The sequence below is a fragment of the Xiphophorus hellerii genome, chromosome 13 (assembly GCF_003331165.1).
Source record: "Xiphophorus hellerii strain 12219 chromosome 13, Xiphophorus_hellerii-4.1, whole genome shotgun sequence".
Classification (NCBI taxonomy): domain Eukaryota; kingdom Metazoa; phylum Chordata; class Actinopteri; order Cyprinodontiformes; family Poeciliidae; genus Xiphophorus; species Xiphophorus hellerii.
In genome coordinates this window covers 3,125,557-3,151,403 of record NC_045684.1, presented here as the reverse complement: position 1 = coordinate 3,151,403, position 25,847 = coordinate 3,125,557, and the positions used below count along the sequence as shown (strand labels likewise).

At 42.0% G+C, this 25,847-nt stretch overlaps 2 long non-coding RNA genes across 2 annotated transcripts; both read left to right on the top strand.

The window, feature by feature from the left end:
• Positions 1–655, top strand: LOC116730573 (uncharacterized). The gene is made up of 2 exons (XR_004341342.1): positions 1–487; positions 566–655. It is a non-coding gene; the product is annotated as an uncharacterized LOC116730573 (long non-coding RNA).
• A 7,359-nt stretch (positions 656–8,014) lies between these two features.
• On the top strand, positions 8,015–21,752 carry LOC116730574 (uncharacterized). The gene is made up of 3 exons (XR_004341343.1): positions 8,015–8,151; positions 21,288–21,443; positions 21,659–21,752. It is a non-coding gene; the product is annotated as an uncharacterized LOC116730574 (long non-coding RNA).
• The last annotated feature ends 4,095 nt before the right edge of the window (positions 21,753–25,847 follow it).

Here is a 25,847-nt window from a genome sequence, read left to right as displayed (position 1 = left end):
TTCATTTTTTGATGGTAAATGTAAGCTTTACAACTACATTTTTAGGTTTTTGTGTTTGTTTTGTTTCGTTTGTTTACTCCTATTTTTACTAGATTGGTTTAAGAGGAAGATCTGCATTTGTTTAACATTCTGGGAAAACGTTACTTTGGAAACATGTCTTTTGAAGCAAATGATTACAGGGTTTTGGTATTTTTCATCGGTTGGAGCTATAGTATATAATAATAGCAACGTACATTGAAGGGATCACATCCACCATTTGATGAGCAGAATTGGACAAACTAGGAGATAAGGTTTCAAGTGATGTGTTGCTCATGGTTTTACACGCAGACTGCCCTGGAGTCCGAACTCCAGGTGGAACTTTGGACTCTGTCACACAAGCTGTTGTCATGCGAGGCGGGGGTGGGGCTGCTTGGAGAAGCGGCTTCACACTATTTCGAAGATAGCAGCCACAGAGTCACGAGCGGTGGAGGATTCACTCTGACACGGGGTGACTTTAAGATGTTTGTGTTGAATACACAAAATGAATGATGCTTTTGGAAAATCTGATCTCTGTTTGTCGTTTCAGTTTGCAGCCGTTTTCCTGGTGCCCTGTGGATGTGATCTCATTCAAAATCTGCGTTCTTTGATAAAAGGATTAAAATAATTTCCCGGATGGGATATACCAAAGCAAATTTATTTTTAGGTGAAACCATCATTTGATTATGCTGACGGTAATGAAGGTGATATTAAAGAATGTTGTAATTGTGTTTCTGATGCTAATGAAATTCATGTTGAAAACAAAATGTCTGTTTTAATAACTTGTGACAGGTCGCTTCACAAGATTTACTTTCCTCACGAGGAGATTTCACTTTCTTTTTGAAACTCACGGTTATATTGGCATAATAATCCAATTTTCAGTGAGCAACGGACGCTAAGGTGGAAACTTGAGGTTTCCGACCGAAGAAGATCAGGCTGCAAGAGGATCATCATTAACTTTTATTGCGTGTTTCTCGCTCGTTGTGAACTCTGAAAAGGACTTTCGTTTCGTTTTTGCGCGCATATTTTTTGAACATTTTCTGCCGAAGACTTCATATTTTTTGAGAGACTGTCGATAGACATTTAAAAAAAAAAAAAAAAAAAAAAAACTGAAAAATGACGAGCAACAGATTGTAATTTTGTGATGAATGTTGTCCTTTAAGTTGCAGACTATTTCTTACAAATTTTTCTATGTATGTCCCTGTTTTATTTTTCATTTTATACTTTGGGTTTTGTTGGTTCTGCGTTTTGGTTGTCTTGTGATAATTTTGTTTTATGATTTTATTTTTGTAAGGATAAGTATTTCTTACCCTTGGGTTTTGTTTAAAAAGGGGGACTGGATATAATTAGGGTACGTCACTCTTTTGGTTTTCAGTTTTTGGTTTTTTTGTTTTTTTTATTAGTTCAATACATAGTTTTGGTTCTGTATTAGAAGGTTTAATCAATTTTAGTGAGGTCTGTTTTTCAGACCTCAAAAGGGGGACTGTTAAGGAAATATGATTATTTTGGTGCTTAATACAGTTAATCTTAAAAGATATATGGAACACTCTTATTTTGAACAGTTTTCTGTTGAGCATTCAGAGACACAGGAACCAAATGCAGATTAAGGGAGATCTCTCAATGGGACCCCCACTATGAGGCCAGGCCACAGGCGAAGCCATAAAATTAGCATTTTCCTTGGGAGACAGAGACGTTAGATTTCTCAGGTATCTGTGAGGTCTTATCTCAGGTCGTTCTGTACTCAGAATGACCGTGGGAGCCACAGGGGGTCAGGGCCAGCTATCCGCTCTTTTGTTTCGGTAGAAGGCAGATGGCCCTTTGATCTTGGCCGTAGATTGAGGGGAGTTACAAGTTTTTCTGGGAGCTTCCAGTTGGCAAAAAAGGGGAACGCCTAGAATGCATAAATTAAATAGAGAAACACCTCTTTACTATATGATTTCGTGTTGGGAGAGAAAATCCAGAGTTGTTGCCACTTTTTTGCTTTTTGCCTTGGCTCTCTCTCCAAAGACGTCTTTGCTTTTTGTTTGTCCTTGTTTCGTGTTTGTCTGTCTCCCCTTGTGTGTCTTTATTTTTATGAGAAAATGCATATCTCTGTTTCTCTGCAGCTTTGTTGTTGATTGCTTTGTATGAGATTAAACTCTGTGATCTGTGACGTCAACACGCTTTGTTGTTGCTTTCACTTTAGCACGACGCCGCCACTCGCCGAGGATCCGGGAAAAATTAAAGAGGAAAAGAGCCAAACGTTGTATCCAAAGCTAGCATTAATTTACCTCTCTTTTTTAATAGCTTTCCTCCTAGCCTTCTATGGATTTCAGGTACGGAGTGAGTTCACACTGCATCTAAAGTATTCAATCAGTTAGAGACTATCTAACTCCAATACTAAATTCTTCCCTGACCACTACAACCGCTGCCTGGTTCATCTGCCACCTCAGACTGATCTCAGCTGAGATCCTCCCCCTTGCCACTTCTCAGGCCATTCTTTTAGAATAGGCGTTGCCACATCGCCATCGTCAGGCGTCCCTTCAGCTTCTCTCCTTCAGCTCGGCCGCTGGTCATCCCCGGCCTTCTCATCCTATATGGTACCAAATCTTTCAGCTGTGCTCGAAGCTCCACGTGCAATGTCTGCAGGTGAGCATCTCTCCAAATAACTGGTGGTGGAGCCCTAGTCACCGTAAATAGCTACTAAATGGTGAAATTCTTCTTTTTGTTCATTGGTCCCACAGTGACACTTAGTGGTTGATTTGTGCTTTTATTTTGAAGAGCGGTAGATTTCTTCTTCGCGTATTTTGTGTTAGGCACTTCCTGTTTCGCTAACCACGCCGAGTCGGCGTTAGAGCCTGAAGAAAAAGAAAAGAAAATCTGTAAAATAGCGCTCTTGGAAAGCAGAATGAGGTAGGAATGCGCGCAATTGTGTTTTGTGAACATTTATGGTTATTTATACATTATGTATCCTTTATTTATGCTACAGTTTCACAGTGTCTGACAAGAAAGGCCAAGATTAAACTGCACCAGTTTGGAACTCCCTGCGTCTGGCTGTTCATTCCAAGAGGCCGCCACAGTCACCTCTAACATTTATTTCACACCTAGGGAAGCTAGCAGGGCCTAACAGGCCCTCAGCCCTGCCGGCTTGGCCTCGCAGTCCATCACGCTGCTTCGCCATCAGTCCCGCCAGCGCGCGGGCCCTATCGCCTATCAGTTTCGTCAGACTGCAGGCCCCGACCGACGCCTATCAGTCTCGTCAGACTGCAGGCCCGACTGACGCCTAACAGTTTCGGCAGACTGCAGGCCCTACCGACGCCTATCAATCTTGTCAGACTGCAGGCCCAACCGACGCCTATCAGTCCCGTCAGACTGCAGGCCCTACCGACGCCTATCAGTCCCGTCAGACTGCAGGCCCTACCGACGCCTATCAGTCCCGTCAGACTGCAGGCCCTACCGACGCCTATCAGTCCCGTCAGATTGCAGGCCCAACCGACGCCTATCAGTCCCGTTGACTGCAGGCCCCGACTGACGCCTATCAGTCTCGCCGAGCTGCAGGCCCCAACCGACGCCTATCAGTCCCGTCAGACTGCAGGCCCTACCGACGCCTATCAGTCCCGTCAGATTGCAGGCCCGACCGACGCCTATCAGTCCCGTTGACTGCAGGCCCCGACTGACGCCTATCAGTCTCGCCGAGCTGCAGGCCCCAACCGACGCCTATCAGTCTCGTCAGACTGCAGGCCCAACCGACGCCTATCAGTCTCGTCAGACTGCAGGCCCCGACCGACGCCTAACAGTCTCGTCAGACTGCAGGCCCCGACCGACGCCTATCAGTCTCGTCAGACTGCAGGCCCCAACCGACGCCTATCAGTCTCGCCGAGCTGCAGGCCCCAACCGACGCCTATCAGTCTCGTCAGACTGCAGGCCCCAACCGACGCCTATCAGTCTCGTCAGACTGCAGGCCCCAACCGACGCCTATCAGTCTCGCCGAGCTGCAGGCCCCAACCGACGCCTATCAGTCTCGTCAGACTGCAGGCCCCAACCGACGCCTATCAGTCTCGCCGAGCTGCAGGCCCCGACCGACGCCTAACAGTCTCGTCAGACTGCAGGCCCCAACCGACGCCTATCAGTCTCGCCGAGCTGCAGGCCCCAACCGACGCCTATCAGTCTCGTCAGACTGCAGGCCCAACCGACGCCTAACAGTCTCGTCAGACTGCAGGCCCCGACCGACGCCTAACAGTCTTGTCAGACTGCAGGCCCCGACCGACGCCTATCAGTCTCGTCAGACTGCAGGCCCCGACTGACGCCTATCAGTCTCGTCAGACTGCAGGCCCAACCGACGCCTATCAATCTTGTCAGACTGCAGGCCCCGACCGACGCCTATCAGTCTCGTCAGACTGCAGGCCCCGACTGACGCCTATCAGTCTCGCCGAGCTGCAGGCCCCGACCGACGCCTATCAGTCTCGTCAGACTGCAGGCCCAACCGACGCCTATCAGTCTCGTCAGACTGCAGGCCCAACCGACGCCTATCAGTCTCGTCAGACTGCAGGCCCAACCGACGCCTATCAGTCTGCAGGCCCTACCGACGCCTATCAGTCCCGTCAGACTGCAGGCCCCGACTGACGCCTATCAGTCTCGCCGAGCTGCAGGCCCCGACCGACGCCTATCAGTCTCGTCAGACTGCAGGCCCAACCGACGCCTATCAGTCTTGTCAGACTGCAGGCCCCAACCAACGTGGTGCGCCTATCAGTCATCCGACTGCAGGCCAGCCAGGCCTCGGCCCGGCTCCCTCTTTTGGGGGGAAGACTGCTCGCCGAGCAGACTGCCTGCTCATGGCGATCCGCGGCTCACGGTCTTCTGCCGGGTCCGAGCGCCAAAGAAATTGTACCATTAAATCTTTTTAACTGCTATTTTCTTCTCCGTGTGAGTCTCTCCAGATTGAAATGCTGTTTACATCGTTTTAAACTGTGTGATTGTGAGCGTGAGTGGGAATAAAATAGCAACAGGTATTTTGTTCCATATAACACAGTAGGAGTGTAACAGGTAAACCTGCTATGGATGCAAACTCCACTAAAAACCCACCTGTTTGTATTTGAAACGTAATCAATTACAAATTTATTGATGGAACTTGACTTAATGTCGTGTTTTGATTGTTGATTCTATGTTGCAATGTGTTTCTGTGTTTGATATGATGTAAAGCACTTTGAAATGCCTTGCTGCTGAAATGTGCTATACAAATAAAATTTGATTGATTGATTGATTGAAACCTTGAAAACTTTGTGCAGTTTGGTTGCTGTTTCCACACACATCTAATTCTTGCCCAGACGTTCATACTTCCAACACTGTCTCCCTTCACTCACTCTCTACTCCTCATTTTTATTTTCTGACTCAAGTAATGAAATTGCAAACATTTATAATGAAATCTTAAATCACAGACAAGCTTGATTAAATTTTTCTGTCGTGGTTTGGCTGCAGCAGCAACTCATACAGTCCCGTAACTCTTATTGCACAAAGTTACAGGAGTTATCAGGATTTTATTTTGTCCAGTTTGGACAATGTAATTAGTCTGACGTAATTTTTGAAAGCACACAATAATTGCCAAACATCAGACAAACACCAGAGGAAACTACAACGTTAGACAAAGAGGAAGAAAATATGATCAAACATTTTAAATACTTACTGACAGCAACAGATTAAATAATTATTTGTTTAATATAATTAGCTCAATTCTGTTCACTAACTATACAAATAAGGTATTAAGTAATTAATTATACTTGGCAACCACACAATATCAGAATAAATACCTAATAGTCCATCTGTACATTTAGATGATCTGATATTTGAGAACAACTTCATCAGTTTCACTGTAGTGGCTCCTCTCCACACAAAGTTCAATATAAATAATTTACTAATACTGAAAACAATTAAAAGCTAATGTGACTTATTCTGACTTGGAATTTATGTTCTATTTCACATATATTCATCAAATGTCCTGCTTAAAACATATCTTACTGTCCAACAGTTGAAGCCAAAAAGCTTACAGACAGCATGTAAAAAGACACAGTCCGTTTCCCCTCACTGTCTGGAGTTACAGAAAACCCAATTTATCTTGTTTTAGGTCAGAATTACCAAAATTATTTCTATTTCCTAAATATCACAATATTGACAGACAAACTATGTCAGAGATTAATCTATTAACACACTGAAAAAAGTGATTTTGGAGAGTGGTAAATATGATCTACACAAATCATATAAAATTTAATTAATTTTTTCAGTCAGCCAAGGAATTATAAAATAATGGGTAAATTATACACATGCTACCCATTCGTTAACATTAAAAACCATTACATAGGAAAATACAGTAAAATGTACCCCCGAATCTTAAGTACGGTGCTCCAAAGTTGCGCATGCGTCAGACCGCGTTTTTGAATGAGCGGGCCAGGGAACTCTGCATCGTTTCTGCCATCGAACCGTGAGCTGAAGGTAAGTTATTTACATAGGGGTGCTGTGAATATTAGCGCGAAGGCAAATTGTAATATTTGAAATGATGAGATGTTACACTTCACTTATATTCTCTGTGCATCTGTGTAACATGCCATTACTCGAAATCAAAGTTTGAATCTGTCCCTGGCGCCACCATGGCAACTGCAGGTAAGTTGCAATGAAATGTTCGCGGTGTGCTTTTTACAACATTAGCCAGCATGCATGACTGTGTCTGACCGCTGGTTTTAAGGTTAGAAACTAGTCAACGCCAGCTTTTTCTAATATATTGAATGGGCGGCTGTTTAGGCAACACATAGACTGTAAAGCGGATAGTTCAGCTTTTGCCGAGTGGTTAAGGTATAGCTAATGGTCATTAAGTATCTGCAGGTCTCTGCTCCCACATCACGCTGCACCGAGACACAAGCAGTAAATACACTGCTGTCAATGAGGAACAATTCATTTGTGTATTTTCGCCGCTCATGAGAAGTCCCGTCTTAAAATACTACTATACTAACATGTCGCCAACATATGAAATGACTGACGTGTTTTCTGTTGTTTGCCTGTTAGCTCCGTTAGCTCCCTTAACATGGCTGCTAGAGTCGGTCTCCGCCGCGGTCTGTTTAAAAACAAAATGATCCGCTCTCCAGATTACCTGCATGTCTCTGCTGTTAAAGTTTAGCGTTACTTCTCAGAGTTTTATTTTTACAATCGGGACTCTGAAGACTCATGTAAAGATGACGTGTCGCACGTCTTTTCCGGTCAGTCGTCATGGAAACAGCGTGCTGATGTGGACCAGAGTGGAAACAAACATGTTGTAAAATGAAAACAAAGTACCACTGTATCCAACCTATATGTGTGTAAACACCCACTGTTACTGCACCTAATTTTTTTAAAGGAATTGTGTGTAAAACATTTTAGAATTGATTTTATATTATATTGGGTATTGTTAAAACATCAGTGCTTAATAAATGTTTTCAGAATCTTGTAATATTGTTTATGAAGCATATTACATCTATGAATATGATCTATGAAACTAATTCTATGAAGAATGAATATTAATCTATGCAATTGCATTGCCTTTATTTTAGTGAGGTAAGTACAGTTATTTCTGGACAACAGACCCTTGTCAGACAGACAGACCGCTCTGATCAGAGGGGCACAGAGAAACTATGCAAAATATTTACCTTATGTTTAGTTTCTACCTTCATTAAAGAGTCTCAGACTAATTGTGATGTTAGATAAATGACTTGTAACTTGTTGGTTGTTAAAGGGAGAGTGGAGGCTCAATTCCACATCATGGTTCAAAACCAAACCTGCATGATCAGAACCTTGGACCCGGTGTCACAGCTCTCGTCTCTGCAGCATCACAATTCTGGGCCCCGTAAAGCATAATCTCTTGTTTATGAGGTTGTTCATGAGGTTAACATGAAGATAATAACCTCTGAACTATACATTAGCCCTTATATATTTCTTCTCCCAGGTACATGTCTGATCATTTCTTTTTCTCTTATTTCTGTTGCAGCCAGAGTCATATGTGGACACTCAGTATTTGCCCTCTCTTCAGTTCCTCTTGTCTGTTCTCCACAAGCAGGGACTCACTGATAGACCACTCTGCTTCCAGTTCTGGGGCTGACACACTCTCCCACGTCCCCACACCCAGTGTATCCTGTACAGGTATGCAAGTTTGCTAAATAAAACTAGAAAAACAAAATTTCTGAAGAAATTTAGCCGGGGCCTGCCAAGGCGCGCCCGTCGGGCTTGGGCCCGGCGTCGTCACGCCACAAATCGGCGTCGACGCCAAAGAACGCCGCAACGTAACCAGTGGCACGCGGAGAACCACAAGAACGTTAAGCGAGGCGGACGTGCACCATTCAGTACGATTTAAAATGTTGTCAAGGCTTTTATTTTGGAAGTTTTGTTAAACTTCATTTCAAAGGGCCAAACTAATCCCATGCGTAATAGTCCTTGGGTTAAAATAGTTATATAATGCTCAAAACACAAGTAGCTGATGTAAAAATATTCAAGGCTTTTATTTTGAAATTTTCAGTATGCTCCATTTTAAAGTTCCGAACTAATCCCATGTGTAACAGTGCTTTGGATGAAAAAGTCATATACGGCCAAAAAAAGCAATTACGTCATGTAAAATATTCAAGGCTTTTATTTTGAAATTTTCAGTATGCTTAATTTTAAAGTTCCAAACTAATCCCATGTGTAACAGTGCTTTGGATGAAAAAGTCACATAAAGCCACAAACAGCAATTACGTCATGTAAAAATATTCAAGGCTTTTATTTTAAAATTTTCAGTATGCTTCATTTCAAAGGGCCAAACTAATCCCATGTGTAACAGTGCTTTGGATGAAAAAGTCAAATAAAGCCAAAAAGAGCAATTACATGATGTAAAAATATTCAAGGCTTTTATTTTGAAATTTTCAGTATGTTTCATTTTAAAGTTCCGAACTAATCCCATGTGTAACAGTGCTTTGGATGAAAAAGTCATACAAAGCCAAAAACAGCAATTACATGATGTAAAAATATTCAAGGCTTTTATTTTGAAATTATTATTATGCTCCATTTTAAAGTTCCAAACTAATACCATGTGTAACAGTGCTTTGGATGAAAAAGTCAAATAAAGCCAAAAGGAGCAATTACATGATGTAAAAATATTCAAGGCTTTTATTTTGAAATTTTCAGTATGCTTCATTTTAAAGTTCCAAACTAATCCCATGTGTAACAGTGCTTTGGATGAAAAAGTCATATAAAGCCAAAAAGAGCAATTACATGATGTAAAAATATTCAAGGCTTTTATTTTGAAATTTTCAGTATGCTTCATTTTAAAGTTCTGAACTAATACCATGTGTAACAGTGCTTTGGATGAAAAAGTCAAATAAAGCCAAAAAAGAGCAATTACGTCATGTAAAAATATTCAGGGCTTTTATTTTGAAATTTTTGTTAAGCCTCATTTTAAAGGGCCAAACTAATACCATGTGTAACAGTGCTTTGGATGAAAAAGTCAAATAAAGCCAAAAAAGAGCAATTACGTCATGTAAAAATATTCAGGGCTTTTATTGTGAAATTTTCAATATGCTTAATTTTAAAGTGTAAAACTAATCCCATGTGTAACAGTTACTGAGTTAAATCAGTTATATACAGCCCAAAGCAGCAATTAGTTGTAAAGGCCAGTTCAGTCCTGATCTGTTTCAACTGAGTATTCCACTATAGATAGAACTACAGTGATGCGTATTCGTAGTCCTAACCAGCAGCCAATAGCCTCTTGAGTTCCGTTGCTATGGTAAATAATGGTCTCAGCAGGTGTGAGCTCTGAGCTCTGAGGTCTCAAACACACAAGTGTGTTTGAGCAAACACACTTTACTGAAAAAAAGCATTGGAAACAAATCCTTCTTGTTCGGGAACCGTAATACATATTCGAAAAGCGTTTTAAGCGTATGACAGTTCAATGTGTCTTCTGCGATAGTCCCGAGATTCATATCTGTACCTCACTCAGAACATTTACAGTGATGAGAGAAAGAAATGTTGTGCCCAGATATGAACCGAGATGGGCTGTCACTCTAATTTGAAGAAAAATGAGAAACTTTGGGTCGCTTAGAGGCAAATTGTGGACAAACCGTAACTGGTATCGACGAGCCGTCTTCACTTTCGAAGAGATCACAGACGTATCTACAAAATGAAATTTGAATGGCATTTCTAGGTGAATTTGTGACGACACAGAAAATCCTCAAAAATAGGGTATTTCTAGGATTTTTCCCATTGACTTATAATGGGGTTTTTTTCGTAGTTTTTTGCGAATTATGTCGCCACGTTAAGCCCAAATCCCACCAAAAGTAATAGCTGGAATGGCGTGAATTTTCTGCACGTTTTGATACCTCATTTGTAGGTGTGCACCCAGCAGTATGAGCCGCATTAACGGTTACGGAAGAAAAATAAAGAAGAACTAGAAAATTTCGGAAGAAATTTAGCCGGGGCCTGCCAAGGCGCGCCCGTCGGGCTTGGGCCCGGCGTCGTCACGCCACAAATCGGCGTCGACGCTAAAGAACGCCGCGACGTAATCAGTGGCACGCGGAGAACCGCAAGAACGTTAAGCGAGGCGGACGTGCACCATTCAGTACGATTTAAAATGTTGTCAAGGCTTTTATTTTGGAAGTTTTGTTAAACTTCATTTCAAAGGGCCAAACTAATCCCATGCGTAACAGTCATTGGGTTAAAATAGTTATATAATGCTCAAAACACAAGTAGCTGATTTAAAAATATTCAAGGCTTTTATTTTGAAATGTTTGTTAAGCTTCATTTCAAAGCGCCAAACTAATCCTATGTTTATCAGTGCTTTGGATGAAAACGTCAAATAAAGCCAAAAAGAGCAGTTACGTCATGTAAAAATATTCAAGGCTTTTATTTTGAAATTTTCAGTATGCTTCATTTCAAAGGGCCAAACTAATACCATGTGTAACAGTGCTTTGGATGAAAAAGTCAAATAAAGCCAAAAAGAGCAATTACGTCATGTAAAAATATTCAAGGCTTTTATTTTGAAATTTTCAGTATGCTTCATTTCAAAGGGCCAAACTAATACCATGTGTAACAGTGCTTTGGATGAAAAAGTCAAATAAAGCCAAAAAGAGCAATTACGTCATGTAAAAATATTCAAGGCTTTTATTTTGAAATTTTCAGTATGCTTCATTTCAAAGGGCCAAACTAATACCATGTGTAACAGTGCTTTGGATGAAAAAGTCAAATAAAGCCAAAAAGAGCAATTACGTCATGTAAAAATATTCAAGGCTTTTATTTTGAAATTTTCAGTATGCTTCATTTCAAAGGGCCAAACTAATACCATGTGTAACAGTGCTTTGGATGAAAAAGTCAAATAAAGCCAAAAAGAGCAATGACCTGATGTAAAAATATTCAAGGCTTTTATTTTGAAATTTTCATCAAGCTTAATTTTAAATTGCCACACTAATCCCATGTGTAACAATTGCTGGGTTAAATCAGTTATATACAGCTCAAAAGAGCAATTTTCTGATGTAAAAATATTCAAGGCTTTTATTTTGAAATTTTTGTTAAGCTTCATTTCAAAGGGCCAAACTAATCCCATGTGTAACAGTTACTGAGTTAAATCAGTTATATACAGCCCATAGCAGCAAGTAGTTATAAAGGCCAGTTAAGTCCTGATCTGTTTCAACTGAGGATAGATAGAACTACAATGATGCGTATTTGTAGTCCAAATCAGCAGCCAATAGCCTCTTGAGATCCGTTGCTATGTTAAATAAGTTTCACACCAAGGTGTGAAGTGTCAGTGAGACAGCCTGAGAGCCTCAGAAAATCCTGTCGCATGACTTTGCTCTGAAGCACCGTGACAGAAAACCGTACGGTCTAGATAAATTTCGAAAACATTTTACCGGAGCAGACAGGCGTATCAATGTCAGGACCGATTTTGATACTAATCGTGCGATATTTGTGGCCGTGATGGCGATTTCAAAAATGATTTGGGTTGAAAAAGTTGTCTTGATCTCTCACTCTAATCAGCGAGAGAAGCCCTCTAACTTTAGGAAAAATGAGAAACTTTGGGTCGCTTAGAGGCAAATTGTGGACAAACCGTAACTGGTATCGACGAGCCGTCTTCACTTTCGAAGAGATCACAGACGTATCTACAAAATGAAATTTGAATGGCATTTCTAGGTGAATTTGTGACGACACAGCAAATCCTCAAAAATAGGGTATTTCTAGGATTTTTCCCATTGAGTTATAATGGGGTTTTTTTCGTAGTTTTTTGCGAATTATGTCGCCACGTTAAGCCCAAATCCCACCAGAAGTAATAGCTCCAATGGCGTGAATTTTCTGCACGTTTTGATACCTCATTTGTAGGTGTGCACCCAGCGGTATGAGCCGCATTAACGGTTACGGAAGAAAAATAAAGAATTATAATAATATTAAAGAGACACTTTGTTGGGTGTAGAGTAATAGGTTCCTGCCATTGCTTTGCATGGCAGGCCCCAACTAGAAAATTTCGGAAGAAATTTAGCCGGGGCCTGCCAAGGCGCGCCCGTCGGGCATGGGCCCGGCGTCGTCACGCTACAAATCGGCGTCGACGCTAAAGAACGCCGCGACGTAATCAGTGGCACGCGGAGAATCGCAAGAACGTTAAGCGAGGCGGACGTGCACCGTTCAGTATTATAAAGTAAGTATATCAGCTAAAATCAGCAGAAACGCTAATGTTAGCGTCATTGCTTTCATCAGTATGTGGGAAATCACTAGGATATTTTCTGTAATTGATTTACTCCATTCAGTATACTAAACATTGCTAAAAAGTAAAATAAATAGCTAATAGCTTATTGAAGCTAAAATGCTAACGCTAATGAACCTTGCATTGAACTGTTTAGTAACAGTTCAATGCTCATAAACTGCAGGAAGGCAGTTCATTAGCATTTACCTAATGATTGTCACAAATATAAATTTTCAATAACGCACACACACACAACATATTACAGTTTAAAAATATATATTGACCTTATGTTAAAGATTTCTACAAACATTTTACAGGTAAAGTTTACAATGAACCAAAATTACAACATTTAAAGAATACCATAAATTTAAGAATCTAATGTCTCTGCAATAAAAAGAAATTGCTATCTTTTTTATTTTTAAACAACACCTCATATTGTTAAATAACTGATTTTATGTATTCAAGTTTTAAATATTACATTTGAGTTTGCATGGATGTAAAATTACTGCTCAGTTTAAAAATTACAGTATTTTTAAACTGAGCAGTTTAAAAAAATGCTCAGTATTTTTAAACTGCTCAGCTAAACTTCGCTCTTTAGCTCGTTAGCTTGTCGATGTTTCAGTTTTATTCGCTGGGAAAATTATTCTTTGCTTTGAAGATAAGCAGACAAATAATAAAAAACAAGTTTTGATATTAACTCTCAACTTCATTCACAAAACTTTTTCGTTATTTATTACGCAACGAACATGCATTTCACATAAGAACAAAACAATGAGGTGACGTTGCCTGTCCTTGAACACAACGCTGATCCCTCTTCACCCTGTCACCAACTCACACACATCCTCATTGTGTTGTGTTCTGTAAATAAACAAAACACAAGCAAAATCAATAAACTATATGCATATTCCAGTATACTGAGTTTTGGTTTTACATTCATTCTATTTAAATGTAGTTTGTTTGTGCTTACCAATGTTTTCTGGCCGGATGTCAGGCACCGTTTTCCCCTGGTCAGTTCGTCGATGTCTGGTTTTAGTTCTATTCTGTGGCAATCCGCAAAACGGCGTGTAGGTTTTCGTCAGTAATGCGCGATCTGTGCTTGGTCTTGTTTAAAGTCATTATTGAAAACATCTGTTCGCACAGATAGGTGCTTCCAAACGTGGACAAAACACGAGCTGCGTGGAGTCGAAGCTGTGGCATCAAATCAGGGGCAGTAGACGGTAAAAGTCCTCGATTGAAACATCACGGGACTTCGCTCTTTAGCTTCTTAGCTTGTCGATGTTTCAGTTTTATTCGCTGGGAAAATTAATAATCAGCTTGAGGTGACTCTGCTGCACTCTAGTGGCGAGAAGCCGTAATGTTGGTTGGTAAGAATCGGAAGGCATTATGGGATATGTAGTTTGTAGTCAATTCGTGCTCAAAACCTATTTTAAGTCAATCAATGGGGCTGTAAAACGGTGGTAGGGGGGAGAGGGCCACATAAAATGACGTAGCGGGCCACATGTGGCCCGCGGGCCTTGAGTTTGACACATGTGCAATAGAGGATCTATCTGCTGCTCATGCAAAACAGTCTATTTTAATCCCATGTGTAATAGTCATTGGGTTAAATCAGTTATATAATGCTGAAAACGCAAGTAGTTGATGTAAAAATATTCAAGGCTTTTATTTTGAAATTTTTGTTAAGCTTCATTTCAAAGGGCCAAACTAATACCATGTGTAACAGTGCTTTGGATGAAAAAGTCAAATAAAGCCAAAAAGAGCAATTACATGATGTAAAAATATTCAAGGCTTTTATTTTGAAATTTTCAGTATGCTTCATTTTAAAGTTCTGAACTAATACCATGTGTAAGAGTGCTTTGGATGAAAAAGTCAAATAAAGCCAAAAAGAGCAATTACGTCATGTAAAAATTTTCAAGGCTTTTATTTTGAAATTATTATTATGCTCCATTTTAAAGTTCCGAACTAATCCCATGTGTAACAGTGCTTTGGATGAAAAAGTCATACAAAGCCAAAAACAGCAATTACATGATGTAAAAATATTCAAGGCTTTTATTTTGAAATTATTATTATGCTCCATTTTAAAGTTCCAAACTAATACCATGTGTAACAGTTCCTGAGTTAAATCAGTTATATACAGCCCATAGCAGCAAATAGTTCTAAAGGCCAGTTCAGTCCTGATCTGTTTCAACTGAGGGTTCCACTATAGATAGAACTACAATGATGCGTATTCGTAGTCCAAACCAGCAGCCAATAGCCTCTTGAGATCCGTTGCTATGGCAAATAATGGTCTCAGCAGGGTGTGAGCTCTGAGCTCTGAGCTCTGAGCTGTCAAACACACAATTGTGTGTTTGAGCAAACACGTTTTACTGACAAAAAGCATTGGAAACAAATCCTTCCTGGTCGGGAACCGTAATACATATTCGAAAAGCGTTTTAAGCGTATGACAGTTCAATGTGTCTTCTGCGATAGTCCCGAGATTCATATCTGTACCTCACTCAGAACATTTACAGCGATGAGAGAAAGAAATGTTGTGCCCAGATCTGAAATTCTATTCAAATACATGGGAGAGAGCCTCAGACAGCCTCAGAAAATCCTGTCGCATGACTTTGCTCTGAAGCACCGTGACAGAAAACCGTACGATCTAGATAAATTTCGAAAAGATTTTACCGGAGCAGACAGGCGTATCAATGTCAGGACCGATTTTGATACTAATCGTGCGATATTTGTGGGCGTGATGGCGATTTCAAAAATGATTTGGGTTGAAAAAGTTGTCTTGATCTCTCACTCTAATCAGCGAGAAAAGCACTCTAACTTTAGGAAAAATGAGAAACTTTGGGTCGCTTAGAGGCAAATTGTGGACAAACCGTAACTGTTATCGACGAGCCGTCTTCACTTTCGAAGAGATCACAGACGTATCTACAAAATGAAATTTGAATGGCATTTCTACGTGAATTAGTGACGACACAGAAAATCCTCAAAAATAGGGTATTTCCAGGATTTTTCCCATTGACTTATAATGGGGTTTTTTTCGTAGTTTTTTGCGAATTATGTCGCCACGTTAAGCCCAAATCCCACCAAAAGTAATAGCAACAATGGCGTGAATTTTCTGCACGTTTTGATACCTCATTTGTAGGTGTGCACCCAGCGGTATGAGCCGCATTAACGGTTACGGAAGAAAAATAAAGAACTATAATAATAAAGAGACGCTTGTTGGGTGTAGAGTAATAGGTTCCTGCCATTGCTTTGCATGGCAGGCCCCAACTAGAAAATTTCGGAAGAAATTTAGCCGGGGCCTGCCAAGGCGCGGCCGTGGGGTTCGGGCCCGGCGTCGTCACGCCACAAATCGGCGTCGACGCTAAAGAACGCCGCGACGTAATCAGTGGCACGCGGAGAACCGCAAGAACGTTAAGTGAGGCGGACGTGCACCGTTCGGTACGATTTAAAATGTTGTCGAGGCTTTTATTTTGGAAGTTTTGTTAAACTTCATTTCAAAGGGCCAAACTAATCCCAAGCGTAATAGTCCTTGGGTTAAAATAGTTATATAATGCTCAAAACACAAGTAGCTGATGTAAAAATATTCAAGGCTTTTATTTTGAAATTTTCAGTATGCTTCATTTTAACGTTCCGAACTAATACCACGTGTAAGAGTGCTTTGGATGAAAAAGTCAAATAAAGCCAAAAAGAGCAATTACGTCATGTAAAAATATTCAAGGCTTTTATTTTGAAACTTTTGTTAAGCTTCATTTCAAAGGGCCAAACTAATACCATGTGTAACAGTGCTTTGGATGAAAAAGTCAAATAAAGCCAAAAAGAGCAATTATGTCATGTAAAAATATTCAAGGCTTTTATTTTGAAATATTTGTTAAGCTTCATTTTAAAGTTCCGAACTAATACCACGTGTAAGAGTGCTTTGGATGAAAAAGTCAAATAAAGCCAAAAAGAGCAATTACGTCATGTAAAAATATTCAAGGCTTTTATTTTGAAACTTTTGTTAAGCTTCATTTCAAAGGGCCAAACTAATACCATGTGTAACAGTGCTTTGGATGAAAAAGTCAAATAAAGTCAAAAAGAGCAATTATGTCATGTAAAAATATTCAAGGCTTTTATTTTGAAATTTTTGTTAAGCTTCATTTTAAAGGGCCAAACTAATACCATGTGTAACAGTGCTTTGGATGAAAAAGTCATATACGGCCAAAAAGAGCAATTACATGATGTAAAAATATTCAAGGCTTTTATTTTGAAATTTTCAGTATGCTTCATTTCAGAGGGCCAAACTAATACCACGTGTAACAGTGCTTTGGATGAAAAAGTCATATACGGCCAAAAAGAGCAATTACGTCATGTAAAATATTCAAGGCTTTTATTTTGAAATTTTCAGTATGCTTAATTTTAAAGTTCCAAACTAATCCCATGTGTAACAGTGCTTTGGATGGAAAAGTCAGATAAAGCCAAAAAGAGCAATTACGTGATGTAAAAATATTCAGGGCTTTTATTTTGAAATTATTATTATGCTCCATTTTAAAGTTCCAAACTAATCCCATGTGTAACAGTGCTTTGGATGAAAAAGTCATATACGGCCAAAAACAGCAATTACCTGATGTAAAAATATTCAAGGCTTTTATTTTGAAATTTTCAGTATGCTTCATTTTAACGTTCCGAACTAATACCACGTGTAAGAGTGCTTTGGATGAAAAAGTCAAATAAAGCCAAAAAGAGCAATTACGTCATGTAAAAATATTCAAGGCTTTTATTTTGAAACTTTTGTTAAGCTTCATTTCAAAGGGCCAAACTAATACCATGTGTAACAGTGCTTTGGATGAAAAAGTCAAATAAAGCCAAAATGAGCAATTATGTCATGTAAAAATATTCAAGGCTTTTATTTTGAAATATTTGTTAAGCTTCATTTTAAAGTTCCGAACTAATACCACGTGTAAGAGTGCTTTGGATGAAAAAGTCAAATAAAGCCAAAAAGAGCAATTACGTCATGTAAAAATATTCAAGGCTTTTATTTTGAAACTTTTGTTAAGCTTCATTTCAAAGGGCCAAACTAATACCATGTGTAACAGTGCTTTGGATGAAAAAGTCAAATAAAGCCAAAAAGAGCAATTATGTCATGTAAAAATATTCAAGGCTTTTATTTTGAAATTTTTGTTAAGCTTCATTTTAAAGGGCCAAACTAATACCATGTGTAACAGTGCTTTGGATGAAAAAGTCATATACGGCCAAAAAAAGCAATTACATGATGTAAAAATATTCAAGGCTTTTATTTTGAAATTTTCAGTATGCTTCATTTCAGAGGGCCAAACTAATACCACGTGTAACAGTGCTTTGGATGAAAAAGTCATATACGGCCAAAAAGAGCAATTACGTCATGTAAAATATTCAAGGCTTTTATTTTGAAATTTTCAGTATGCTTAATTTTAAAGTTCCAAACTAATCCCATGTGTAACATTGCTTTGGATGAAAAAGTCACATAAAGCCAAAAACAGCAATTACCTGATGTAAAAATATTCAAGGCTTTTATTTTGAAATTATTATTATGCTCCATTTTAAAGTTCCGAACTAATCCCATGTGTAACATTGCTTTGGATGAAAAAGTCATATACGGCCAAAAAGAGCAATTACGTCATGTAAAATATTCAAGGCTTTTATTTTGAAATTTTCGTTATGCTTAATTTTAAAGTTCCAAACTAATCCCATGTGTAACAGTTACTGAGTTAAATCAGTTATATACAGCCCAAAGCAGCAGGTAGTTCTAAAGGCCAGTTCTCAGTCCTGATCTGTTTCAACTGAGGATAGATAGAACTACAATGATGCGTATTCGTAGTCCTAACCAGCAGCCAATAGCCTCTTGAGTTCCGTTGCTATGGTAAATAATGGTCTCAGCAGGTGTGAACTCTGAGCTCTGAGCTCTCAAACACACAAGTGTGTTTGAGCAAACACACTTTACTGAAAAAAAGCATTGGAAACAAATCCTTCTTGTTCGGGAACCGTAATACATATTCGAAAAGCGTTTTAAGCGTATGACAGTTCAATGTGTCTTCTGCGATAGTCCCGAGATTCATATCTGTACCTCACTCAGAGCATTTACAGCGATGAGAGAAAGAAATGTTGTGCCCAGATATGAACCGAGATGGGCTGTCACTCTAATTTGAAGAAAAATGAGAAACTTTGGGTCGCTTAGAGGCAAATTGTGGACAAACCGTAACTGGTATCGACGAGCCGTCTTCACTTTCGAAGAGATCACAGACGTATCTACAAAATGAAATTTGAATGGCATTTCTAGGTGAATTTGTGACGACACAGCAAATCCTCAAAAATAGGGTATTTCTAGGATTTTTCCCATTGAGTTATAATGGGGTTTTTTTCGTAGTTTTTTGCGAATTATGTCGCCACGTTAAGCCCAAATCCCACCAGAAGTAATAGCTCCAATGGCGTGAATTTTCTGCACGTTTTGATACCTCATTTGTAGGTGTGCACCCAGCGGTACGAGCCGCATTAACGGTTACGGAAGAAAAATAAAGTTCTATAATAATAATAATATTAAAGAGACGCTTCTCTCCGACAATAGTAATAGGTTCCTGCCATTGCTTTGCATGGCAGGCCCCAACTAGAAAATTTCGGAAGAAATTTAGCCGGGGCCTGCCAAGGCGCGCCCGTCGGGCTTGGGCCCGGCGTCGTCACGCCACAAATCGGCGTCGACGCTAAAGAACGCCGCGACGTAATCAGTGGCACGCGGAGAACCGCAAGAACGTTAAGCGAGGCGGACGTGCACCATTCAGTATGATTTAAAATGTTGTCAAGGCTTTTATTTTGGAAGTTTTGTTAAACTTCATTTCAAAGGGCCAAACTAATCCCATGCGTAACAGTCATTGGGTTAAAATAGTTATATAATGCTCAAAACACAAGTAGCTGATGTAAAAATATTCAAGGCTTTTATTTTGAAATGTTTGTTAAGCTTCATTTCAAAGCGCCAAACTAATCCTATGTTTATCAGTGCTTTGGATGAAAACGTCAAATAAAGCCAAAAAGAGCAGTTACGTCATGTAAAAATATTCAAGGCTTTTATTTTGAAATTTTCAGTATGCTTCATTTCAAAGGGCCAAACTAATACCATGTGTAACAGTGCTTTGGATGAAAAAGTCAAATAAAGCCAAAAAGAGCAATTACGTCATGTAAAAATATTCAAGGCTTTTATTTTGAAATTTTCAGTATGCTTCATTTCAAAGGGCCAAACTAATACCATGTGTAACAGTGCTTTGGATGAAAAAGTCAAATAAAGCCAAAAAGAGCAATGACATGATGTAAAAATATTCAAGGCTTTTATTTTGAAATTTTCATCAAGCTTAATTTTAAATTGCCACACTAATCCCATGTGTAACAATTGCTGGGTTAAATCAGTTATATACAGCTCAAAAGAGCAATTTTCTGATGTAAAAATATTCAAGGCTTTTATTTTGAAATTTTTGTTAAGCTTCATTTCAAAGGGCCAAACTAATCCCATGTGTAACAGTTACTGAGTTAAATCAGTTATATACAGCCCATAGCAGCAAGTAGTTATAAAGGCCAGTTAAGTCCTGATCTGTTTCAACTGAGGGTTTCACTATAGATAGAACTACAATGATGCGTATTTGTAGTCCAAATCAGCAGCCAATAGCCTCTTGAGTTCCGTTGCTATGTTAAATAAGTTTCACACCAAGGTGTGAAGTGTTAGTGAAAGAGCCTGAGAGCCTCAGAAAATCCTGTCGCATGACTTTGCTCTGAAGCACCGTGACAGAAAACCGTACGGTCTAGATAAATTTCGAAAACATTTTACCGGAGCAGACAGGCGTATCAATGTGAGGACCGATTTTGATACTAATCGTGCGATATTTGTGGGCGTGATGGCGATTTCAAAAATGATTTGGGCTGAAAAAGTTGTCTTCATCTCTCACTCTAAGCAGCCAGAGACGCACTCTAACTTTAGGAAAAATGAGAAACTTTGGGTCGCTTAGAGGCAAATTGTGGACAAACCGTAACTGGTATCGACGAGCCGTCTTCACTTTCGAAGAGATCACAGACGTATCTACAAAATGAAATTTGAATGGCATTTCTAGGTGAATTTGTGACGACACAGCAAATCCTCAAAAATAGGGTATTTCTAGGATTTTTCCCATTGAGTTATAATGGGGTTTTTTTCGTAGTTTTTTGCGAATTATGTCGCCACGTTAAGCCCAAATCCCACCAAAAGTAATAGCTCCAATGGCGTGAATTTTCTGCACGTTTTGATACCTCATTTGTAGGTGTGCACCCAGCGGTATGAGCCGCATTAACGGTTACGGAAGAAAAATAAAGAATATTAAAGAGACGCTTTTCTCCGACAATAGTAATAGGTTCCTGCCATTGCTTTGCATGGCAGGCCCCAATAAAGAAACACTTTCTCCGACAATAACAATAGGTTCCTGCCATTGCTTTGCATGGCAGGCCCCAATAAATAACATTGACCTTAAAGGTATAGTTACCTTAACCAAAGACCTCATTCATGTGATTACTATGAGATCTGGTCTGTCATTTAAAATTTTATTTGTGTCCTTTTATTTCCTAGATCAAGGAAGAGTTCAGACGTATCACGACAGTTTCCTTGGAGGAGACATTCATGCTAAAGCTTGATGAGTACACACCAAGTCTTATGCAGCTTCTGCGTGCTAAAGGAGGGGCTGCTGGTTCCAAGATGCACCCTCTGTTGGACACTTTAAATGACGTATGTTATTTAACTTTTTTTCACAAATGTGTCATTATTGATATACGTGAATTAAAAGTGAATTAATTTGTAAAGAATTGCTTTGTTGTGCACAAAGTTGAGCTCCTTACCAACTTAAACTACCCTTTGGTTTTTAAGCAATTTGGTGTTAGTGTATGTAATTCTCTCCCCACTCTCCACTAACAGTCTTTTCACTAAATTGTATCTCCCTACAGACACAGAGCATTGAGGAAAAAAAGGGATGCAGTTGTCTGCTGCCTCATTAACTACCTTGGTGAAAGACAAGAAGATCTTTTCCATGACTGCCAGGTATGTCATTGATAACAGATGATTGATTAACTCAAGGGATCCTCTCAACTCCTTTTCCCTCTCTCCCCTTTTGATCACTCCCCTCTGCTCTCCTTTAGATAAGTTGAAATGTATTGAAACAGCATATTCAATAAAATTAAAAATGTGTATCTTTTTTGTTTCTTTCTTTTTAACATGTAGTAATGTGAGGACTACACAGACAAAACAATGAAGGTGATCGTGATGCACAACATCATGGCTGAGGAGGATCCATCAGATGTGTCGATTGTGATTGAGGGAAACCAAGTGATGGAAGGATGTGGAAGCCGAACAAAAGCGTGTGTACTGCTGATGGGACTGATATATGCCCTCAACCTTGACTATCCAAAGCAGCTCAAGAAGCTCATTTGAAGCTTTTCAAAAACTTTTTTTGGAACTTGATGGGGCAAAACTACTGAAGAAGGTCCACAGCCTCAAAAACAAGCTCATGCAATAGACATACATTTCCCCTCTTGTTCCAAGAGGATCTTTTGTCTGGACAGAGAGTTGTAATGGAGTATAGTTTTATATTTTTGTTCTCTTCCCTCCTCTGCTCCACACACAGACACAGAAATATATGTACAGATGGATACATAAGTATGTTGCAGCCTCTCTCAGTTTTTTGTTGTGTATAAATACACCTGCAGATTTCAGATTTGCTCAGTCACTGTTGTGTGAGGCCGAAGAAACACAAGTAAGAGTTTAGATACAAGAAAATCTTCATGTGATTGGACATCCCTTGCACCTCTGCTCTGATCACCTCACTTCTCCTTTTCTCTGATCAACTCCTTTCTTATTGAGCAGTCTGGATGTTCTAAAGCAGGGATATGTTTTATTGTCCAACATTACTGAAACAACAGTTGAAGTTGTTAGGTTATAACGCAGGTTCATTATTTGAAATTGTCAGGATCTGTGTTTTCTGTGTTCATTTAGAGTTTTTTGTGTCCTTGCGTCTCTTCGTTGTCCTGTCCTCCCCTTGATTGTTCCCAGGTGTGTCTCGTTCTGTCATTACCCTCCCATGTATTTAACTCCACCTGTGTTCCTTGTTCCTCGTCGGGTCCTCGTCAATGTTTTGTCAATGCGTCTCTGTGCGAGCTGCCTGTTGTTTTTGGACTGTGTTTTCGACATTAAACCATCATATTCATCATTCCTGGGTCCGCTGCGTCTACCTCACCACCAACACCACACCGCTTCCTGACAGAAGGACCCGACCATACCGACCGGTGAGGCTGCTATGATCGACCCAGCTGCAGTGAGGTTACCGCCTAAAGGGCAGAGCGGCCCGAGGCGGAGGTCCGGCAGGGAGGACAGGGAGCTGGCTGAAGCTCTCGCCGACCTGCAGCGGGAGCTTTTCCGGGGAACAAGGCTGGTGTTAGCACCCCCCGGATACGGCCCCCGTAGATTCCTCCGTCCGGGAGGTCAGCGACGTGAGCCGCCGGCAGAACCGGCCCCTCGTCGCTTTCCGGAGCCGCCACCTCCACGGTCAGCCCGGAGACAGCGACGTGAGCCGCCGGTGGACCCGGCCCCTCGTCGCCTTCCGGATCCGTCACCTCCGCTATCAGCCCGGAGACGGCAACGTGAGCCGCCGGCAGACCCGGCCCCTCGTCGCTCTCCGGAGCCGCCACCTCCACGGTCAGCCCGGAGACAGCGACGTGAGCCGCCGGTGGACCCGGCCCCTCGTCGCCTTCCGGAGCTGTCACCTCCGCTGCCGGTTCCCAGGCTCCGCTCCGGCTCGCCCCCGCAGCCGGTTCCAAGGCTTCGCTGCGGCTCGCCTCCGCGGCCGTTTCCAAGGCTTCGCTGCGGCTCGCCCCCGCGGCCGGTTCCAAGGCTTCGCTGCGGCTCGCCTCCGCGGCCGGTTCCAAGGCTTCGCTGCGGCTCGCCTCCGCGGCCAGTTCCAAGGCTTCGCTGCGGCTCGCCTACGCGGCCGGTTCCAAGGCTTCGCTCCGGCGCACCCGAGGCCGAGTCAGCCGGCGTTCCAGCCGGCGCACCCGAGGCCGAGTCAGCCGGCGTTCCAGCCGGCGCACCCGAGGCCGAGTCAGCCGGCGTTCCAGCCGGCGTTCCTTCCGAGACTCCCAGTGTTCCTTCCGAGACTCCCAGTGTTCCTTCCGAGACCCAGACCCCCAGCGCTCCGACTCAGACTCCCTGTGTTCCTCCAGAGACTCCCTGTGTTCCTACCGAGACCCAGACCCTCTACGTTCCTTCCGAGACCCCGACTCCCAAGACCCTCTACGTTCCTTCCGAGACCCCGACTCCCGAGACCCTCTACGTTCCCTCCGAGACCCCGACTCCCGAGACCCTCTGCGTTCCTCCTGAGACCCTGACCTCCAGCGTTCCTCCTGAGACCCTGACCTCCAGTGTTCCACCCGAGACCCTGACCTCCAGTGTTCCACCCGAGACCGAGACCCCCAGTGTTCCACCCGAGACCGAGACCCCCTGTGCTCCGACCGAGACCCCCAGCGCTCCGACCGAGACCCCCAGCGTTCCGACCGAGACTCCCAGCGTTCCGACCGAGACCCCTTGTGCGCCGACCGAGACCCCCTGTGCCCCACCAGAGACCCTACCTCGGGGGGCTCGTCATCGCCGTCTGTGGGCGGCCCCCGGGGCTCATCATCGCCACCTCCAGGGCCGCGGACGGCCGCTGGACCGCCTCCTGGGGTCCCGCCTCCGGGGTTCCCGCCTCCAGCGCCGCGGACGGCCGCCGGACCGCCTCCATGGTTCCCGCCTCCGTGGTTCCCGCCTCCAGCGCCGCGGACGGCCGCCGGACCGCCTCCGTGGTTCCCGCCTCTAGCGCCGCGGACGGCCGCCGGACCGCCTCCGTGGTTCCCGCCTCCAGCGCCGCGGACGGCCGCCGGACCGCCTCCGTGGTTCCCGCCTCCAGCGCCGCGGACGGCCGCCGGACCGCCTCTGTGGTTCCCGCCTCCAGCGCCGCGGACGACCGCCGGACCGCCTCCGTGGTTCCCGCCGCCGCGGACGACCGCCAGACCACTTCCGTGGTTCCCGCCTCCTTTGCCTCCGCCCACCCTGTGGGTAGTTTTTTGTTGTTTTTGGACTCTTGGCCCTTCCTGTGTTTCCGCCCACAATGGTGGGTTGTTTTTTGTTTTTTTCTGGACTCTGGCCCCCCGTCCAGCGCCCCTCCGCCCACCCTTGTTGTGTTTTTGTTTTGTGGGCGTCTGGTAGCCGCCCTTGAGGGGGGGGTACTGTCAGGATCTGTGTTTTCTGTGTTCATTTAGAGTTTTTTGTGTCCTTGCGTCTCTTCGTTGTCCTGTCCTCCCCTTGATTGTTCCCAGGTGTGTCTCGTTCTGTCATTACCCTCCCATGTATTTAACTCCACCTGTGTTCCTTGTTCCTCGTCGGGTCCTCGTCAATGTTTTGTCAATGCGTCTCTGTGCGAGCTGCCTGTTGTTTTTGGACTGTGTTTTCGACATTAAACCATCATATTCATCATTCCTGGGTCCGCTGCGTCTACCTCACCACCAACACCACACCGCTTCCTGACAGAAATGTTGTGTGACACTGTTGTGCTGCAGTTTATTCTGTGTTTTTGATGACTGGAAGGATTAAAAACATTGAGAAGGTGTACGATCTGAATGTCTTTTTTTGGGGTACATCTTACCTTCTCTGAATAAGTAATGGTTATTAACTGATTTTAATTAACTTTGATTTGTAATTATCAGGTATTACCTACTAGCAAACAAGACATAGTTTTACCTAATTTAACTGAGTAAGTAGCTGTTGAATATATACATAAATATGAGGTAAAGTTTATCCAATTTCTTTAAGTATTTCATATATTTTTTGTTCAGTTACTTTATACTCAATATATGGAATTGAATTTACCCCAAAAGAGTCGATGCAAATTGTTACCTCAGATTTATTAGGTAAATTCTATAGATGAATTTTTTCAGTGCATCTTCAAAGTAAACAGTTTACATATAGAATGAGTACTGTCTCTTTAAACAATGAGGCAAAGGTCATGTGATCGTATTATGGCTTTGGAAACTTCTGATAGGTTAACTGATACATTTGAGTTAATTGGAGTCACATCTGTGGATGTTTTACATATTTCAAGGCCACACC